This window comes from Chelonia mydas, chromosome 5 (genome assembly GCF_015237465.2).
Source record: "Chelonia mydas isolate rCheMyd1 chromosome 5, rCheMyd1.pri.v2, whole genome shotgun sequence".
In the NCBI taxonomy this organism is placed as follows: domain Eukaryota; kingdom Metazoa; phylum Chordata; order Testudines; family Cheloniidae; genus Chelonia; species Chelonia mydas.
The window spans coordinates 111,804,086-111,820,611 of NC_051245.2; the positions used below are offsets into that span (position 1 = coordinate 111,804,086).

At 45.3% G+C, this 16,526-nt stretch overlaps 1 long non-coding RNA gene across 4 annotated transcripts in view; it reads left to right on the forward strand.

Moving 5' to 3' along the window:
• The first annotated feature begins 15,737 nt into the window (after nucleotides 1-15,737).
• The window catches only part of LOC122465910, a 93,703-nt gene continuing 92,914 nt past the window's right edge, over nucleotides 15,738-16,526 (forward strand). For 2 of the 4 annotated variants that reach the window (XR_006291051.1, XR_006291052.1), the window contains exon 1: nucleotides 15,740-15,817. This is a non-coding gene — a long non-coding RNA (uncharacterized LOC122465910). Of the gene's footprint in view, nucleotides 15,818-16,526 lie in introns of all 4 variants that reach the window. The other 2 variants (XR_006291054.1, XR_006291053.1) reach the window with 2 other exon arrangements.

The following is a 16,526-nucleotide window of genomic DNA, read 5'->3' on the forward strand; positions in this document are numbered from 1 at the left end:
GTAACTGGTACCGTTTAGAAAGAGAGAAAGAAAAGATACAGAGCCCACAACTTCACCCATCAAAGACAACAAGAGGACAATTCTCCTCTGCACTCTGACCACTTTGTACAAGAAATGGGAGTAGCTTTGTACCAGAGCCCAGTGAATCCTTCGCCATCTCTGTACTGTTTCCTCAGCAGAAACCCCCAGTACAGGGAGCACTCTGGGGCCTAATGGGAGCGGAGAACTCGTCAGTGGCAGGAAGAGACTTGGCGCAGCAACCCTGAGGCCTGGAAATTCTTTACCCTTACGTTGGTTCATGGAGGGCTGCTTGCATCAGGGCCAGAGGCAAAACCCCATAGCCCCTCAGCAGGGGAAGTAAAATTCATCTTCTCTCCATCCCTGTGTCAACTCAGGGACAAATCTGCCCGTCAGAGTTTTGCCACTGATTTTGATGGACATGGGAGCAGGCCTACCTATAATGTATACAAATATCTGTCATATTATCTTCCTCTTTCTTGTAGGGGGAAAAAAAGTTAAGATCTGATGTTTCATGGAGATGGAGAAAAGTTAATGTCCCATACTTGGACTAAGGCATAATCAATGGCCTGTTTCTAATACCATGAAAATAATAATTAACATTATAATGAGCCAAAATAAAAGACAGTGACCACATTCATAGGTTGATGCAGCGCCTTAAGCCAATTGTTATACCCTCCATTGAGTAAGCAATGACCAATTCAGAGAATTTAACTTGATACAATGATGGGTCTCAAAAGACACTAAAATAATAAAATTTTAGTCTTTCTCACTAGAGGAAGCAGGTAAGGCCCAGAAATATCACACAGCAAACTTCAAAAACTTTTGATTCATAGAATACTACAAAGAAGAAAAGTTGTTTTCGACATGAAGGTACAGGCCAGTCTGATAGCCTAGTAGCTGTATTATGTTCTTTCATCTGGAGGAGACAAGCCTGAATCTGCATGGGACATGAGCTATATAGCATGAGCTTGGGAGCGGGAGCAGGGAGCATTGCTTCAGTAGCAATACCAACTGCAGAGAATGAAACACACTTAGCATGTTCCCAAGCAGATTTGCTTTTAGCATTTTTCATCCACAGACCTCAAAGTATTTTACAAAGGAGAGTGAGTATCATTATCCCCCTTTACATAGATGGGTAAACTGAAGCACAGAGAGGTCAAGTGATTGATGCAGGGTAATATTACTTTAAAGGACTCAAAAAAATCAAAATTCCTGCCTTAAGGCATTCCTGGAAGATGTGAAATAATACTAGATAGCACATTTATTTAAAATAAAATAACCAGAGTATTAGTAAGAGCAGATATGTTGTTTAGATCATACATATGGAATTATTTTTATATGAGATGGATGCATCACCTATAAACTGGTAGAAGTATACTGAAAACAGGATATTCAGTAGATCACTGATCTGTGCACATCTCCATGATCCCTCAGAACTGTGCCCAGCCATGGGAATACATAAAGATGGACATTGCTGGCTTGGTGTTGCTTTTTGAGAAGAAATGAGATGCAGGCTGGTGCTGTGGTTAGAGTAACAGCCAGGGATGTAGAAATTCCACATTCGAGTCACTGCTCTTCCATGAGCTTCCTCTGTGAGCTTGGGCAAGTCTGTAAAATGAGGATAATAGCACTTCCCTATCTTACAGGGGTAAATACTTTAAGGATTATGATGTGCTCAGGCACAATGGAAATGGGGACCATATAATTACCTTGCTCTACTCCTCCCAGTCCTCACTGAGAGATAAAGGGGAGGAGATGGATCTGGGGGATGGGTATCTCTCAATGCCAAGCTGGTGATGGCCACCATTTTTGAACACTCCCAGTGCCTCAGGACCATAGTGGCTCTTCTAAGAATTTGAGAGAAAAGGATAGTTGCCTTTCTAAGTGTTTTCCTTTGGCCTCCAGCAGATCTGATTCTTTGTTTCCGTGGATGAGCACAGCTATGAAAACTTGATGCTACTCCCATTTCTTGCTGCTCTACAAACCTCGCAGTTCTATGTTGAAGGTTAGCCCTAAAATCAAGTTCTATTGTACTGTACTGAGGACCTGTACAATAAGAGTAGATTTCTCTTTTTTACAGATCCACAAAAATAGTAATGGGTTGTGCAAGTTAGAATTATTTGAGCTATTATATAAGAGCTAATGGGTTAGGTGTCATTATGTCAACCTCCTGCCTATATCATGAATCTTATAAGAGAAATAAGATTCAAACCTTAGCAGCCTCAAGCATAAATGTTCCCAAAGTGGTTGATGGACCAGCAGCAGTCTGCAGAACACTTATTGGTGGTCTGTGGAGAGTTAGTTGGCCACACAATTCTGTGTCCAAGGAAAATTAACTGAAGGGCAAAAGCAGCAGAATGATTAACTTTCAGAAAAAGAGTAAAACTCCCATACACCCCAAAGACGGCTAAAGAAGTTTACATAAATATTTTCCTAATAAAAGTCTTTCAGCTATGCTACTATGGTAAAAACAACGTGGAGTACTTGAGGTACGTTAGAGACTAACAAATTTAATTGGCCATAAACTTTCGTGGGCTAAAACCCACTTCATCAGATGTATGGAGCGGAAAATACGGTAGGCAGGTATATATACACAGTACATGAAAAGATGGGAATTACCTTACCAAGTCGGGGGTCACAAGTACTCCTTGTTGTTTTTGCTGATACAGACTAACATGGCTACCACTCTGAAACCTGCTACTTTGGTAGTTACTACAAGGATGCTACATGATTGCAAATAGGAGGGAGGCAATGAATAGCCACAAGTGAAAGAAAAGGTAGCCAATGTGGCTGAGAATGGAATGAGAAGTATTCACAAGACAGTCTATTAAGACATGGTCTTCCACTATGGAAAAGTTTGAGAAGCCCTGCACTAGCATAATCAGACTTTTGTTTCTAAATTCAATAGTTGCTTTTCAGGGCTCTGTTTGCTTTCAGTTAATGGAATAAAGATTGTTTTCAAACCAAAACAATTATTTTTTTTAAAAACAACAACAACCGGAGGAGAAAGACAAACAGAAAAACACATCCACACTGTACGGGATAGGGGTCTTTAAACCACGACCTTGAAGTCTTTAAACCACGATTTGAGGACTTCAATAGCTCAGACATAGGTGAGAGGTTTTTCGCAGGAGGGGGTGGGTGAGATTCTGTGGCCTGCGTTGTGCAGGAGATTGGGCTAGATGATCATAATGGTCCCTTCTGACCTTAGTATCTATGAATCTAAGGGAGGGTCCCAGGAGGAGGTGGGGTCCCGGGATGCTTAAAGATTTGTGTATGTCCAACCTTCTCCATTGGAGTACAGTGCAGTGAGTTCTATACTTCAGCAGGGCTAAACTGCAGAGGGACGGGTGTTGAGTGTAGTGGGTACTGGGAGTCCTCAGGGCAAGACTGTGATGGGGGAGAAGTAGAATGCAGCAGGTACAGAGTGGAGCCAGGAAGTTGATAAGTGTGTTGGCAGTGTCTGGGGGGCACATGGAAAAGAGTTTTGCAACAGTAGCTGCAGGGGAGGGCAAGTGCAGAGCTGCTCGGTTTAAAGTGCTATTAGCACCTGGAGTGTGTCTGCTTGGCGCTCCATAACATTTAAGAGTCTCCGTGGCTTCATTCTGGTGTGCCGCATTCTCTTTTTGGTCCCTCTTCTTGCTGTCCCGCCACTCCTTCAATTCTCGTTTTTCAGCCCCACAGTGCATCATGACATCATGCAGAAAGTCCTCTTTAGTTCTTTGTGGCTGCTTTCTGCACAGCCGTTCAGCCACCAATAACAAAGAGGGAAGGTGGGCTCCCAAGGTCATATCTGTGAAGCCAAAATGCAACATTTTACAGAAGCAGTATTGTTTGCAACACACAGACCACTGATTCAGTGATTTAAAACACAGCCACTATTCACATACCTGTAACTAACTGGCTGATCCCAGGCAAGCACACATGACCCACAAGACACCCCCAAAATGGTGAGTAACCGCAGGGGCAGGGGAAATCAGTGGTCCAGGACTGTACTGTACACTGGGCATGTGGCTCTTGGGGAGAGCCAGCACTGTGTGTGTGTGTGTGGGGGGGGAGGTAGTCCTGTGACGCTCTGTACCTTGGGGGAAACACGCTACACCTCCATGTTCATCTTTATAAAATGATTGTGTGGTATCCAATGCAAAGTTTGTCATGTTGGGTGTCTTTGGAAGGCTCATGATTCACTGAGCATGGTTGTTATAGTAATTGTTACAGTAATGTTATACTAAGGTACAGGTTATAATTTCATGTATATAGTTATGAGGCTGAAAATGTATCCTCATGGCTTAAAGCAAGCCCAAGCAAAAATTCTCCAAGAACAGAGGGGCAGTTCACACCTCATCAGGGCATGTATGGGACAAAGCCACACCAGCCTCACGGGAACAAAGGACACTGGCCTAGGCAACAGCAAAAGGATCTATTAGTCTCTCAAGTGAGTCACCCCCTTCCTTTGGGCAGTTTGGAACTGCAATGAGGTAAAGCTCACCTGACTCTGAAGTGGGGGCGGGGGCAAAGCAAGGGAAGAAAGAACATGATAAAAGGGAGAGACATTTGCCAGGCTCTCTCTCTTTCTTCCACCTACATCTACAGACACCACACCAAGTGACTGAAGTGCTGATCAAAGGGGAGAGCCTGGCTGAAGAGCAACCAGCCAGCCTGTGGTGAGAAGCATCTAAGTTTGTAAGGGCATTGAAAGTGTTAAGATCAGCTTAGAATGTGTTTTGCTGTTATTTCATTTGACCAAATTTGACTTATGTTTTGATTTATAATCACTGGAAATCTATCTTTATAGTTAATAAATCTGTTTGTTTGTTCTACCTGAAGCAGTGTGTTTGGTTTGAAGCATGTCAGAGGCTCCTCTTGGGATAACAAGCCTGGTGCATATCAATTTCTTTGTTAAACTGACAAACTCATATAAGCTTGCAGCGTCCAGTGGGCATAACTGGGCACTGCAAGACGGAGGTTCCTAGGGTTGTGTCTGGGATCAGAGATATTGGCTAGTGTCATTTGTTGCACAATCCAAGGAGCAGCGTACATGCCAGAGGCTGTGCGTGAACAGCCCAGGAGTGGGGGTTCTCACAGCAGAGCAGGGTAAGGCTGGCTCCCAGAGTCAAGGATTGGAGTGACCTAGCAGATCACCGGTCCAGACAACACAAGAGGGGAATGTCACAGGGCCTTATAATCATTACTGTCCCCACATTTTCCACAGGCTCTGTTCATTATGGCAGATATTTTGCTGCTGAGTGTGAGCAGGGAATCAAGGGAGGGCTTTCTCCAAGACTGTGGCTTCTGCCCTGGCCCTTATGAGGCTCGCCTATGTGCAGCAATGCCCTCCCCTGCTCCCCAGTGGCGGCAGGGTGGTGCAGAAAAGTTACCCCTAATGGGCAAGAAACAAAGCAGCTCAGCCAAAGGACCTGCGGCAGCTGATTGCCCAGTATCTCCAGGGGAGTTTCGTGGACGTCTCTGAGGCAGATTCCCATGAAGTGAGGGAGTCAATCAACACCCTGTTCCGCCACTCAGACTAGGCATGTGGTGGTATGCACATCATACAGACACAAGCCTGCTTTCTGCAACCTTTCTGATCCCAAGAACTAGCTTCAGCAATTCCCAAAATCAAAGCCACTTACCAGGGGCCTCCTCTCCCGGTTGCGCTTTGCCAAGCTCCGACAGCTGTGACTGGCTAGCCTCCTCCAGGGTACAGAAGAGCTCTGGGCTGCATGCATCTCTGACCTCTGAGTTGTCCTCTGCCTCTGGGTTCCCCTCCCTCTCCACATCCTTGTCCAAGATTTCCTCCTCCTGGCTCGGTCCACTCTCAACTGGCATGTGAACCACCGAGTATCCACAGTGGCCTTTGCAGTGGAGGTGGGGTCGCTGCCGAGTATCGCGTCCAGCTCTTTGTAGAACCGGCAGCTCACCGGAGCGGTGGTCTGCCTCCCACACCTTGTAGTAGGCTTTCCTCAGCTCCTTCACTTTGACCCTGCACTGCAGTGTGTCCCAGTCATGGCCCCTTTCTGTCATTCATTGTGAAATCCGTCCATACATACCATAATTTCTATGGCTGGAGCACAGCTGGGACTGCACAGCCTCCCTTCCTCAAATGCTGATGAGGTCCAGCAGCTCGGCATTGCTCCAAGCGAGGGATCGCCTGGTGCGTGGAGCAGGCCTGGCCACCTGGAAAGATGTGCTGAGACCACTGCACATATCACTTAGGAAACAGGAAGGGGACTTTCAAAATTCCCAAGGAATTTATGGGGTGGGACTCACGGTTGGTCACCTGAGGGCAGGGCAGCAGAGTTCAAACCTATGACCAGAGAGGTGAGAACAGGCACTGTGGGACAATCTACCCGCAGGCTCTAATCGACCAGGGTGTCTGCACTGGCACCGCAGCGCTGTACCCCCCGCGCAGAAAGCTCTACACCTCTCGTCGGGGTGGGTTTTTTTACAGCGCTGCGACTGTGCAGTTTCTGCGCACTAAGTGGCTTGGCAGTGTGTTCACCTCGGGAGTTACAGCGCAGAAAGCTGCTTTACTGTGCAGAAACTTGCCAGTGTAGACAAGGTCTCAGATAAAACCCTTACAACATCTCCATGAACCCTGCTACTGGTATGAGTGCCATGCCCACTTATGTGAAGGTTCGGTGGTTGACCTTTAAATACTGAGTATTGTTAGCTATTTTTTCTACATGGCTCTGACCTTGTCTGTTTGTCCAAAGGTTAATGCTAATCTTGAAGTACCTGAAGCTCCAATTTTTGTCATGCTATCTAATGGTTCAAAGAGGCAGTAATTTCAAGCTTAGTTTTGTGCTTCTTCCTAATTTGATACTGCAAAACAAAGCCAAGATATCAATAATCAATTTTATGCTTTACAATACTCCCAGCATTTCTGTTCTGCTTCCAGCATGCTTGTGTGCACCAGGGGGGAAAATGCCTCTTTGTGAAACAGTGTACCTTATTTTGAAAGAAAGCTGATCAATAAAGCTATTCACTTAAGCCCACAGACGGATTTAAGCCAAAACGATTCATGACGCATGTTAGAGAGGTGCAGCTTCCTATCTCTACAGATCAAATGCTATCAATTTTTTTTTATAACCCCCCTATTTTCATAGGTTTGTAACAAGATAATAGATAGGGGATAGATAGATAATAGATGAGGAACGTTGGCAATATACTGCCTGTCCAGGAGTGAGAAGTTATTTTTTTAAAATACAAAACTAACCTTTTAGTAATTTTAGTGCATTGAGTGGGAATGTGGCCAAAGTTTCATGTTCCCCAAGTTCCAGAAGCAGCTTTTGTTTTTAATTTGAGAGGATAGTTGTTGTTAGGTTCTATCTATCTATCGCATATAAAGTAACCTGATTAGGCCATTACACTGACACATTGGGCCATTTCCTATAGCGTTTAGTTGTGACTTGGGCAAAACTCATTAAGTTTATTAGAGGTTTTCACTAAAAAGAAAAGGAGTAATTGTGGCACCTTAGAGACTAACAAATTTATTTGAGCATAAGCTTTCGTGAGCTACAGCTCACTTCATCGGATGCATGCAGTGGAAAATACAGTGGGGACATTTTATATACACAGAGAACATGAAACAATGGGTGTTACCATACACACTGTAACGAGAGTGATCCATTAAGGTGAGCTATTATCAGCAGGAGAAAAAAAAAAAAACCTTTTGTAGTGTGTGACAAAGTTCCTCCTCTACCTTGGTGGGTCTTGCGCTTATTGGCGGATTTGCTCGCCTTGGAGCTTCACGGCAGCCCTCAGCTTGGCCATTTTCATGAACCCACAGTCCAGGTCAACTCCTCCTGTGTCTGACTGGGAGTTGGGAGGTTTGGGGGCAACCTGGGCCTGCCCCCTACTCCGGGTTCCAGCCCAGGGCCCTGTGGAATGCAGCTGTCTAGAGTGCCTCCTGGAACAGCTGTGTGACTGCTACAACTCTCTGGGCTATTTCCCCACGGCCTCCTCCCAACACCTTCTTTATCCTCACCACAGGACCTTCTTTCCAGTGTCTGATGATGCTTGTACTCCTCAGTCCTCCAACAGTCCGCGTTCTCAACCACTCGCACATCTTGCTCCCAGCTCCTTACACGCGCACCACAAACTGAAGTGAGCTGCTTTTTAAACCCAGGTGCCCTGATTAGCCTGCCTTAATTGATTCTAGCAGCTTCTTGATTGGCTGCAGGTGTTCTAATCAGCCTGACCCTGTCACAAGTGATAATCAAGGTGGGCCGTTTCCAGCAGTTGACAAAAACGTGTGAGGAACGGGGGGGAAATAAACATGGGGAAATAGTTTTACTTTGTGTAATGACCCATCCACTCCCAGTCTCTATTCAAGCCTAAGTTAATGGTGTCCAGTCCGCAAATTCATTCCAATTCAGCCATCTCTCTTTGAAGTCTGTTTTTGAAGTTTTTTTGTTGAAGAATTGCCACTTTTAGGCCAGTAATCGAGTGACCAGAGAGATTGAAGTGTTCTCCAACTGCTTTTGAATGTTATAATTCTTGACGTCTGATTTGTGTCCATTTATTCTTTTTACGTAGAGACTGTCTGGTTTGACCAATGTACTTGGCAGAAGGCTAAAAGTTATGAGAGAGGTCCTTCTCTTCTCCCCACTCACCCTAGCTTCTTGCAAAAATGGCATAGGCCCCTAACACCAATAAGTTGAGAATCCCAAACAGAGGGCAGCACCTCCCTGCAGCCTTGATTTAAGTATCTATCTCCGTGAGTAAGGTAGGACCACACCTTGGCATCTCCCATTGTGTAGCTTAGGCGAGGAGCCACTTAGCATGCTGGCTTTTGTGAATACTATTCTGAGATGTCTCTCTCTCCCCTAGTGATCATAGTCATTTTCTAGGCACCTAAAAGTTAGGTGTGGTGATGCTCAAAGTTTTCCTGTATGTGTGTGTGTCCACCTAACATGAGATTTTTGTTTCGTGCCTCCTCTTCCTTTGATCTCAACAGGAATCAAGAACCACAAGCCCTGCAACCAAACTACTCCCCATCTCATGGCAACATTTTCCTCTTTTTTCAGCAGATCTAAGGTGCCCATCAATGGGACACAGCTGCTGCAGCAGGGCACCCACATATGGGCCTCCCTCGCAGGCCACGCTCTCACCCCTCTTGAGACCAAAGAGAAACCCTCCAATTTCAATTCTCAGTTAGAAAAGGACCATTCCCCCCAGGGGTAGCGAATAATGGAAATGAGGGGAGACTGAGCATCCCCAAACCTTGAGCCACTTTGGGGGGGGCAGTGGTGGATTTGGGGCCTCTGGAAAAATTTCCCCCTATCATGGCCCCATGGCAGGGACCCAGAGCTTTTCCGATCTTGGGGCCACAGCGGAAAGGAGATGGGGGGAAGGAGCAAGTGGGGGAGGAAGCAAGTGAGGCCTCAGGGAAAGAGGCGGAATGGGGGTGGAACAGAGGTGGGGCCGTGGGGAAGGGGCAGGGCAAAGAGCTTCGCCACTATCCCCACCGAAGCTGAGAGCTCGACCCAATCAGGGATGACCTCTCAGGCCTCCCCCACCCCACACTCGTGGCCCTGACTGAACTCTCAGCCCACCCCTGCCCCAGCCAGGGCCATGGGGGGAGTCTGAGAGCAGTGAGCGGGGGCAGGGCCTTAGCCAGAAGAGTTGGGGCAGGGGGCTAGCCTCCCAAAGGGGAAGCTTCACCCACTGCCCATGACTCCCACTGACACCAAACTTGTGCTTCAGAGCTGGAGCAGAGGTCTAGAGGGAGAGATCTGCCCCAAAGGTTGGAAGTGCGACAGTTCAATATTACCTCTGTAATCAGGGTCACTTCACCTTTGTGTGCACAATCCCAAATGGGACTGTCTCAGCTTCTGCCAGCCTACAGAATAACCTCAGAACTATTTAACCATTTTTTAAAAGAAAAAATATATCTTAAAAAATAAAAGGCAGTGAAATTTGCAGCACCCTCTCCCAGCTTTGCTCACAGCTGCAAATGTAAATCATGGCTGCTGATATGCAAGTTACGTTCTCTCTTGTGTACACCACAAAGAAGTTCTTATAAAAGCCTTTGTTGTAGGACAGAAATAGCTAATTTTATCACATTGTTCTGGAAAAAAATATGGAAATGTAATCTAAATTCATTGTATCTTAACGCATAAAGCCTTTGAGGAGAATAAAGGTAAAATGTTTAATGTCCTCTATACTCTGTGCCTGCAGTTATCCTGGAATGCTGTTGCTAGTGTGATTTTCTGAACTAGGGTGAACTGTGATAGCCAAGCATAGTGCAGCATCATACCCTAAACTAGGGCTCATTTGTGAGCCAACCTGTACTACCCAACATGGGCTCACCGTGAGGGAGCTGGGGGACGCATCTCCAGTGCAGCTATTCTCCTCCTGGATATGTGGACGGGGAGTGGATAGAGGCTTGATTCCACCAACCCCAATTCCATCACTCCAGCCAGCACAGCTGAGGGGCATGGAGGGGGACATAAACAGTGTCAGGAAAAAGAGCTGACATAGACTGCTTCTTTCCTGGAGCAGGGACTGTATTATGACTGAGTGAGGATTCAGCCCCTAGGCTGCCCTTTATTCTGGTGCCAGTCTAGCCCCTAATGACTTGCAAAGAGTTTCAGGTTCCTGCAAATCTGGCTTCTCACAATGTCACCAACGCCTTTATACCGAGTGATGACAGTTAATTTAGAACATAGTAATATGCATAAGTTTTATTCCATGCAATGGCCTTTACCCTGAATTTGTCAGCACTGTATTTCATTTGCCAGTTGCCTAGTTTTGTTAGATCCTCTGGAGTTCTTCTCAGTCTTTTCTGGTCTTCATAAACCTATATAATTTTGTGTCATCTGCAAACTTTTGCCACCTCACTGTTGATCACTGGAATAGAAGGAATCAATTGACCCAAACAGATTATTTATTCATAATATAGAAACAAAACAAAATTATCCTTAGATGAGACTTTGGACAGTAGGTTTCAGTTCACAACAAACGTTTAGGGCTACATTATAAACCCCTTAGCATGATAGGTGTTTCTAATGAAAATGCTGAACCAGATCAGTTAAATTTGAATGGTGACTTCCTACTGCTGGGAAGCTGTTCTTTTATTTTACTAGTTTGCCAAATCTCTGTTGTCATATATCATGGTGCAAAGACAGTCTCCGCCCTGAGAAGCTAACTGTACAGCCCACAGTGGTTTTGTTTCCTATATTTCTGAAAAGTTGCATGTCATCTAAACAATGTAACATGCTATCAGATGCTACAGTGACGTGGACTTCTATAAATAACCATCTTGAAAACAAATAATAATTGAGATTGGAACATGATGAGAAAAGACCGCAAATCAGATTGCAAAGGAGGTATACAGCAGTAGGAGGTATATACCAGTAAAACATGGGGTGAAAATGGCCAGTGATCACCTTTTATATGGCTAATCTCTTACCTGAATGATTTACTCACGACTTAAGAGTACAAAGGGCATTACACCCTCTGACAGCTACTGGGCAAAGTGAAAGTTTGTGGTCTCAGCTCATTTCCTAGCAGACAAGCGTCCATAACATAAAGCCCCAATATTACAGTGGAGAGACAAGGTCTTCTACAGGTCTAGCTCTGTGTCAATGTAATGCCAACAGTCCCTGATCGTCGACTGGCAGGATCGAACTGAGGACCTCTGGAGCTTAAAGCGTGAGCCTCTTCCACACGAGCTAAAAGCCAACTGGCTGCTAGCTAAGGCTGTAGAGCAGACTCATTTAACTCTCTTTCTCTAAGTGGTCTCGCTGCCACTCGATAGAACAGAACACCACACCCAGGAGGTGTGTTGTTTACATCAGGTCAAAAGCTGGTCTCTCTCATCAAAAGAAGTTGGTTCGATAAAAAATGTTACCTCACACACCTTGTCTCTCTAATACCCTGGAATCAACATGGCTACAGCAACACTGCAAACAATATGACAGTTGTCATCCTCATTGGCAGTCTCAGCAGAGTAGCCAAGCACTGAGTGGGTCTTTATCCCTCCTGACACAGAAGCCCTTGAGGTGAGGACACCGCAGAGGAATGTGGCAACGTTTGCCTTGCTGAACCTGTTTTTGTATAAAAAAACTTTGTATTCCAGGAACGTCAGTGTAGGCCTATTCACAAGAGCACCAAATTAACTTCCCAGGGCAAAAAGGACATCACTTTAGCATAAGCAAGTCCTGCATTACTTAGTATTCCTTACACTCAGAAAGACAGAACATAGAGGCTTATAGCAATTCTATCCTTCTTGAAAGAAGTGTAGCAGCAAAGTGAATTTAGCTATCTTTATCTGCACAGTAATTCCAGATCCCAAATCCTCCAGTCTTTCCGCCCTTTTTCCTTAATACACTTACCATGTTTCTGCTTCATATCCCCATATAGACCAGACTGAATTTAACAAAGGTACGCAAAGAATGAGAGCTGATTCTAATGTAATGTGCAGGAAGTTAAATCCAATCACAGGACATACGGTAATGGAGGTGGTAAAGGTATGCAGATCTCTGTAGAGGCAAAGAGATTAAATGGGACTAAACAGTTCCTTCAGCTATAGCCACTAGAAAGCTGCAATACCTGTTTTAGATATGTTGCCCCCAGAGCCCACAGGGAATTTTAATAAACCAAGAAAGCTCTATAGTCAAGCAGATGCAATAATTCTACAATCCCTCAAGCTGCTAGATTCAAGTCAGGAATGATGTTAGCCAAGACTCTTTATTTTGCATGACCTTCCCTCTCCACAGATACCGTATTGACCATGTACATCCCAGAAACCTGTCAATTTCAGCCAACGATAAAAACAAATTAGAATCAACCAACATTTGAATAGAAATCTTTGAAAGCAAGGCAAAATACAGTCAGTGGCTCTGTGGAGTATACATGTCAAAAATCTGAAAAACGTGATTGAACATCTGTAGATGAAAGCTGTGGACTAGTTGTTCCCCAGAGAGGCTACTATGGCCAGCATCTGATGGTAACTAACAGGAGACTGCAGCTGGAGCCTTTGCTAGCTCTGTTTGTAACAACCCTTCTATGTAGGATGGCAGGATTAGGGATAAGGCTAAGAAAATGGAATCTGTGCATGCCTGGTCTGATTGCTTGGCCTGACCAGAACATTCATATCATTGTGACAGCTGCTTTCTCAACACCCTCCCCCTGTAGCAAACGGTGGGCCAGTCTGTCAACTGCATATGTATATTTAGCAGAGACATATTGGCAATTAAGAAAAGAATGATTCACATTTGTATTATATATGGGTAAGTAGTTTAGGAAGTATTTAGACATAGAATTTAAAGGTTTAGGATTGCTGATTCATAAAGGTTTAGGATTCATTGTGATTTAGCAGGATTTTGTTTCTTTTATTAAAGTAATTGAAATGATCACTATATTTTAATATTGGGGTGCAGGTTGTGTATGTATGTATAACTATACTGACCTTTGACTTGAGCAGCAGCTTCTAGATGGTCAGCAATTTTCAGGACCTAACTGTATATTTAGGTGCTATAATAGAATCAGAGGGTTAGAAGGGATGGCAAGGGTCATCTAGTCTAACCCCCTGCCAATATATTGTTTTCAGCACCCACTTTTGAAAACAATGGCCGTATATTTTGTGTGTCTCACACACAGGTCTGAGGGGGAGGATAGGCAATATTCAGTCCTGGACCAATGACAGGTTGCAGGTTTAATATTTACTCCTGGGGGAATTCTGTGCCACTCCGCATGCACAGAATTTATGTCCCCCGCAGATTTCGATGCTTCCCCACAGAAGGATGACTTTCTGATGGGGAAGAAAAGGGAAGCCACAAGAGCGGTCATGCGACCCTCCACAGCAGTATGTTTTGGATGCCCAGGGCAGCCGGCAGAGAGGTAAATCACTGTGGGGCAGGAAGTGGGACTGGAGAAGACCCAGCTGGTGGCTACGACCCTGTGCTGGGCTCAGCTGCTAGTCCCAGCTGGGCTGGGGAGGACGGGACTTCCTCTTCTCCTGCACAGCATCTGGGGCTGGGTCAGACCCACCTCCAGATTTCTCTCCCAGCTGCAGCAATCTCTGCAAACTCTCTTCCCACACCCCTGCTTCCTGTACCCATTGCTCCTCAGCTGCAGGGGGAGGGATTCATGTACAGGGAGCTGCTCCTCCATCCACTCAACCCCCATGCATCCAGACCCCTCATACTCAGACCCTCCCACCAACCCTCAACCCCTCTGATGAGCTCCACTCCCTCTGCACCTGGACCACCCCTCTGAGCCACGTGTGCCCGGAGCCCCACCCCACAAATCCCCAACCATCTACAACTGGATCCCCACCCCACCAGCATCTGACCCCCCACTGAGCTCCCACTCCCCTGCCAAGCTCTATCCCCCCACCGCTGAGTCCCAACCACCTTCACTTGGACCCCCCCTGCAGAGTCCCATTACCATTGCACCCCAATCCCTCCAACAAGCCCCTGTGCACCCAGATCCCCCTCTGAGCTGCCAGCACCCAGATTGCCTCACACAGACCCCTCTCAACCCACACCTGTAACCCTCCACACTAAGCCCTTCCACACTTGGATCCTGCCTTGCTGAGCAGGGGTGTTTCTGGGGCAGGCCCGGTCCTTGCACTGTGTCAGGGTTGGGTGCAGCCTCACCGCTAACTCTGTGTCCTGGGTGGGAGGGAAGCCGTACAGTGATCTCCCACCTCTGTGCAGCCAGTGGCCTGTGCTCCCCAATGCCATGCTGGAGCCTCCACATTTATTTGACAAATAACTTTTGCAGAGTTTTGCAGAATTTTAAAATATTGTGTGCAGAATTTTAATTTTTTTGGTGCAGAACTCTTAATTTTTTGGCACAGAATGCCCTCAGGAGTAAATATCTTGTGACTCAGCAGGGCTAGAAAGAAAAGCTTTAGATCATTGGGAAGGGGAGGTTTCTTGTTGGCTAAACAACACTTACCATAGAAAGTCTTGGGTGTTGTGCCTTAATAGCATAGGAACTGTTTTAGGCAACAACATTTTTTTCTAAAACCTTTTTCTCTCCCTCTGAAACCTGAGCACTGGGAGCATGGCTTTGAAGGTGGAGTGTGTCACACTCCAATTGTAGCATGGGAAATGTGGGTCATAGATTCAAATACAGTGGAGAGAGGTAAGGCAGAAAATGATCAGGATCTCATTGTCGTTAGTATCAGCATAAGGGACTTTTAATTTGAAAGCCCATGAAAAGTGTATCTTAATTCAGAGCGTTCCAATACTAAAAACGTATAAACTCATCACCCCCTTTTGGACAAGGAGACAGCCATTAAAAACCCTTGATCTGAGATCTAAGCATTTCTAATCCTTACCTATGCAGAATTCCTCACCCGGGGAACATTCCTGCCCTGCAACAAATTCCAGGGCTCATTGGGCCCTTAAAATGGAGTAAGTTCCGAGCATTGGAGACTAGCTTTGTCATTCCCAAGTTCCACTCTCCATTGGTTCTAGCCAGTCAGCTCCCTCCACCTTTCCTTGCAGTCCCCCGCTTTTTTTTAATACATATATATTTTCCCCACCTCATTAAATCATTCTCCCACCTTACTCCTTGTAGCCAGGAAGAAACCATCACCAATAAAGCACCCCAAACAAACCAACCCAAATAATATTTGGCAGTTTTCCACTCTTGAGTGGAGCACTGCAGTGCTGCTTTCCTTACATTCCTAACAGCATGTGGTGCCACATAAAATTATAAATAGCTGCTCTTACAAGCCCCCCTTGCTTGACCCAAAATGGAGTCCAGCACTTAGCTGTAAACATTCTGGAGCCACTCTGACTCCAGAGAAAGACACAGTAAACGTTGCCTGCAGGTAAGAATCTCCAAATGTGTACTTTCCAAAATAAGAGGAGTTGGAAGATAGAGGTTTTCCTTTGTACCTCACCCTTAGAATGTTATTAGGAACTCAGTAAAGGGGTTTAATGCAAGTTACGTACATTGTTACAGCAACCCTTGCACCAGTTGTCTTCTTGGGTTTACACATGCTCTGTTGTGACCTGCTTGGTCACAGAGGGTTTAAAAAAAAGCTCAAGTAAAATTTCTCTAGAAACTTTCTAGAATCATTTTTCTGTAAATGAGGTAGAATATGCTAAATGCCTGGCTGTGCTGTAAGTTGGCACTCATGTGATAGTCTGTGCAACTCACACAACATGGCTTTGTCCTCTTTCAGTGCCCAGTAATGTACAGAGGTCTTGAGTCTTCTGCTGTCCTTGAACTGATGGACATAGTCCTTTAACTCAAGTGGTAGAGACTCATGCTTTTAGGTACAGAGGTCCCAGTTGGTTCAGTTCCCACTGATGACCTATCCAGGAGTGTTACTGTATCTGCATAATTTATGTAATTTAAATAATGCAGCCACCCTAAATTCATTCCTAGATAACCTTGTCACCGCAACTTGTTGTCACATATTCTGTATCTCTTTCTGCTACCATTATTTGTTGTACTGGTGCTAACTTTCATTGGATGCCTTCACCTTGATCATTTCAGTTCAAGTTTGCATTTTCAGAATGTTTCTAAGAATT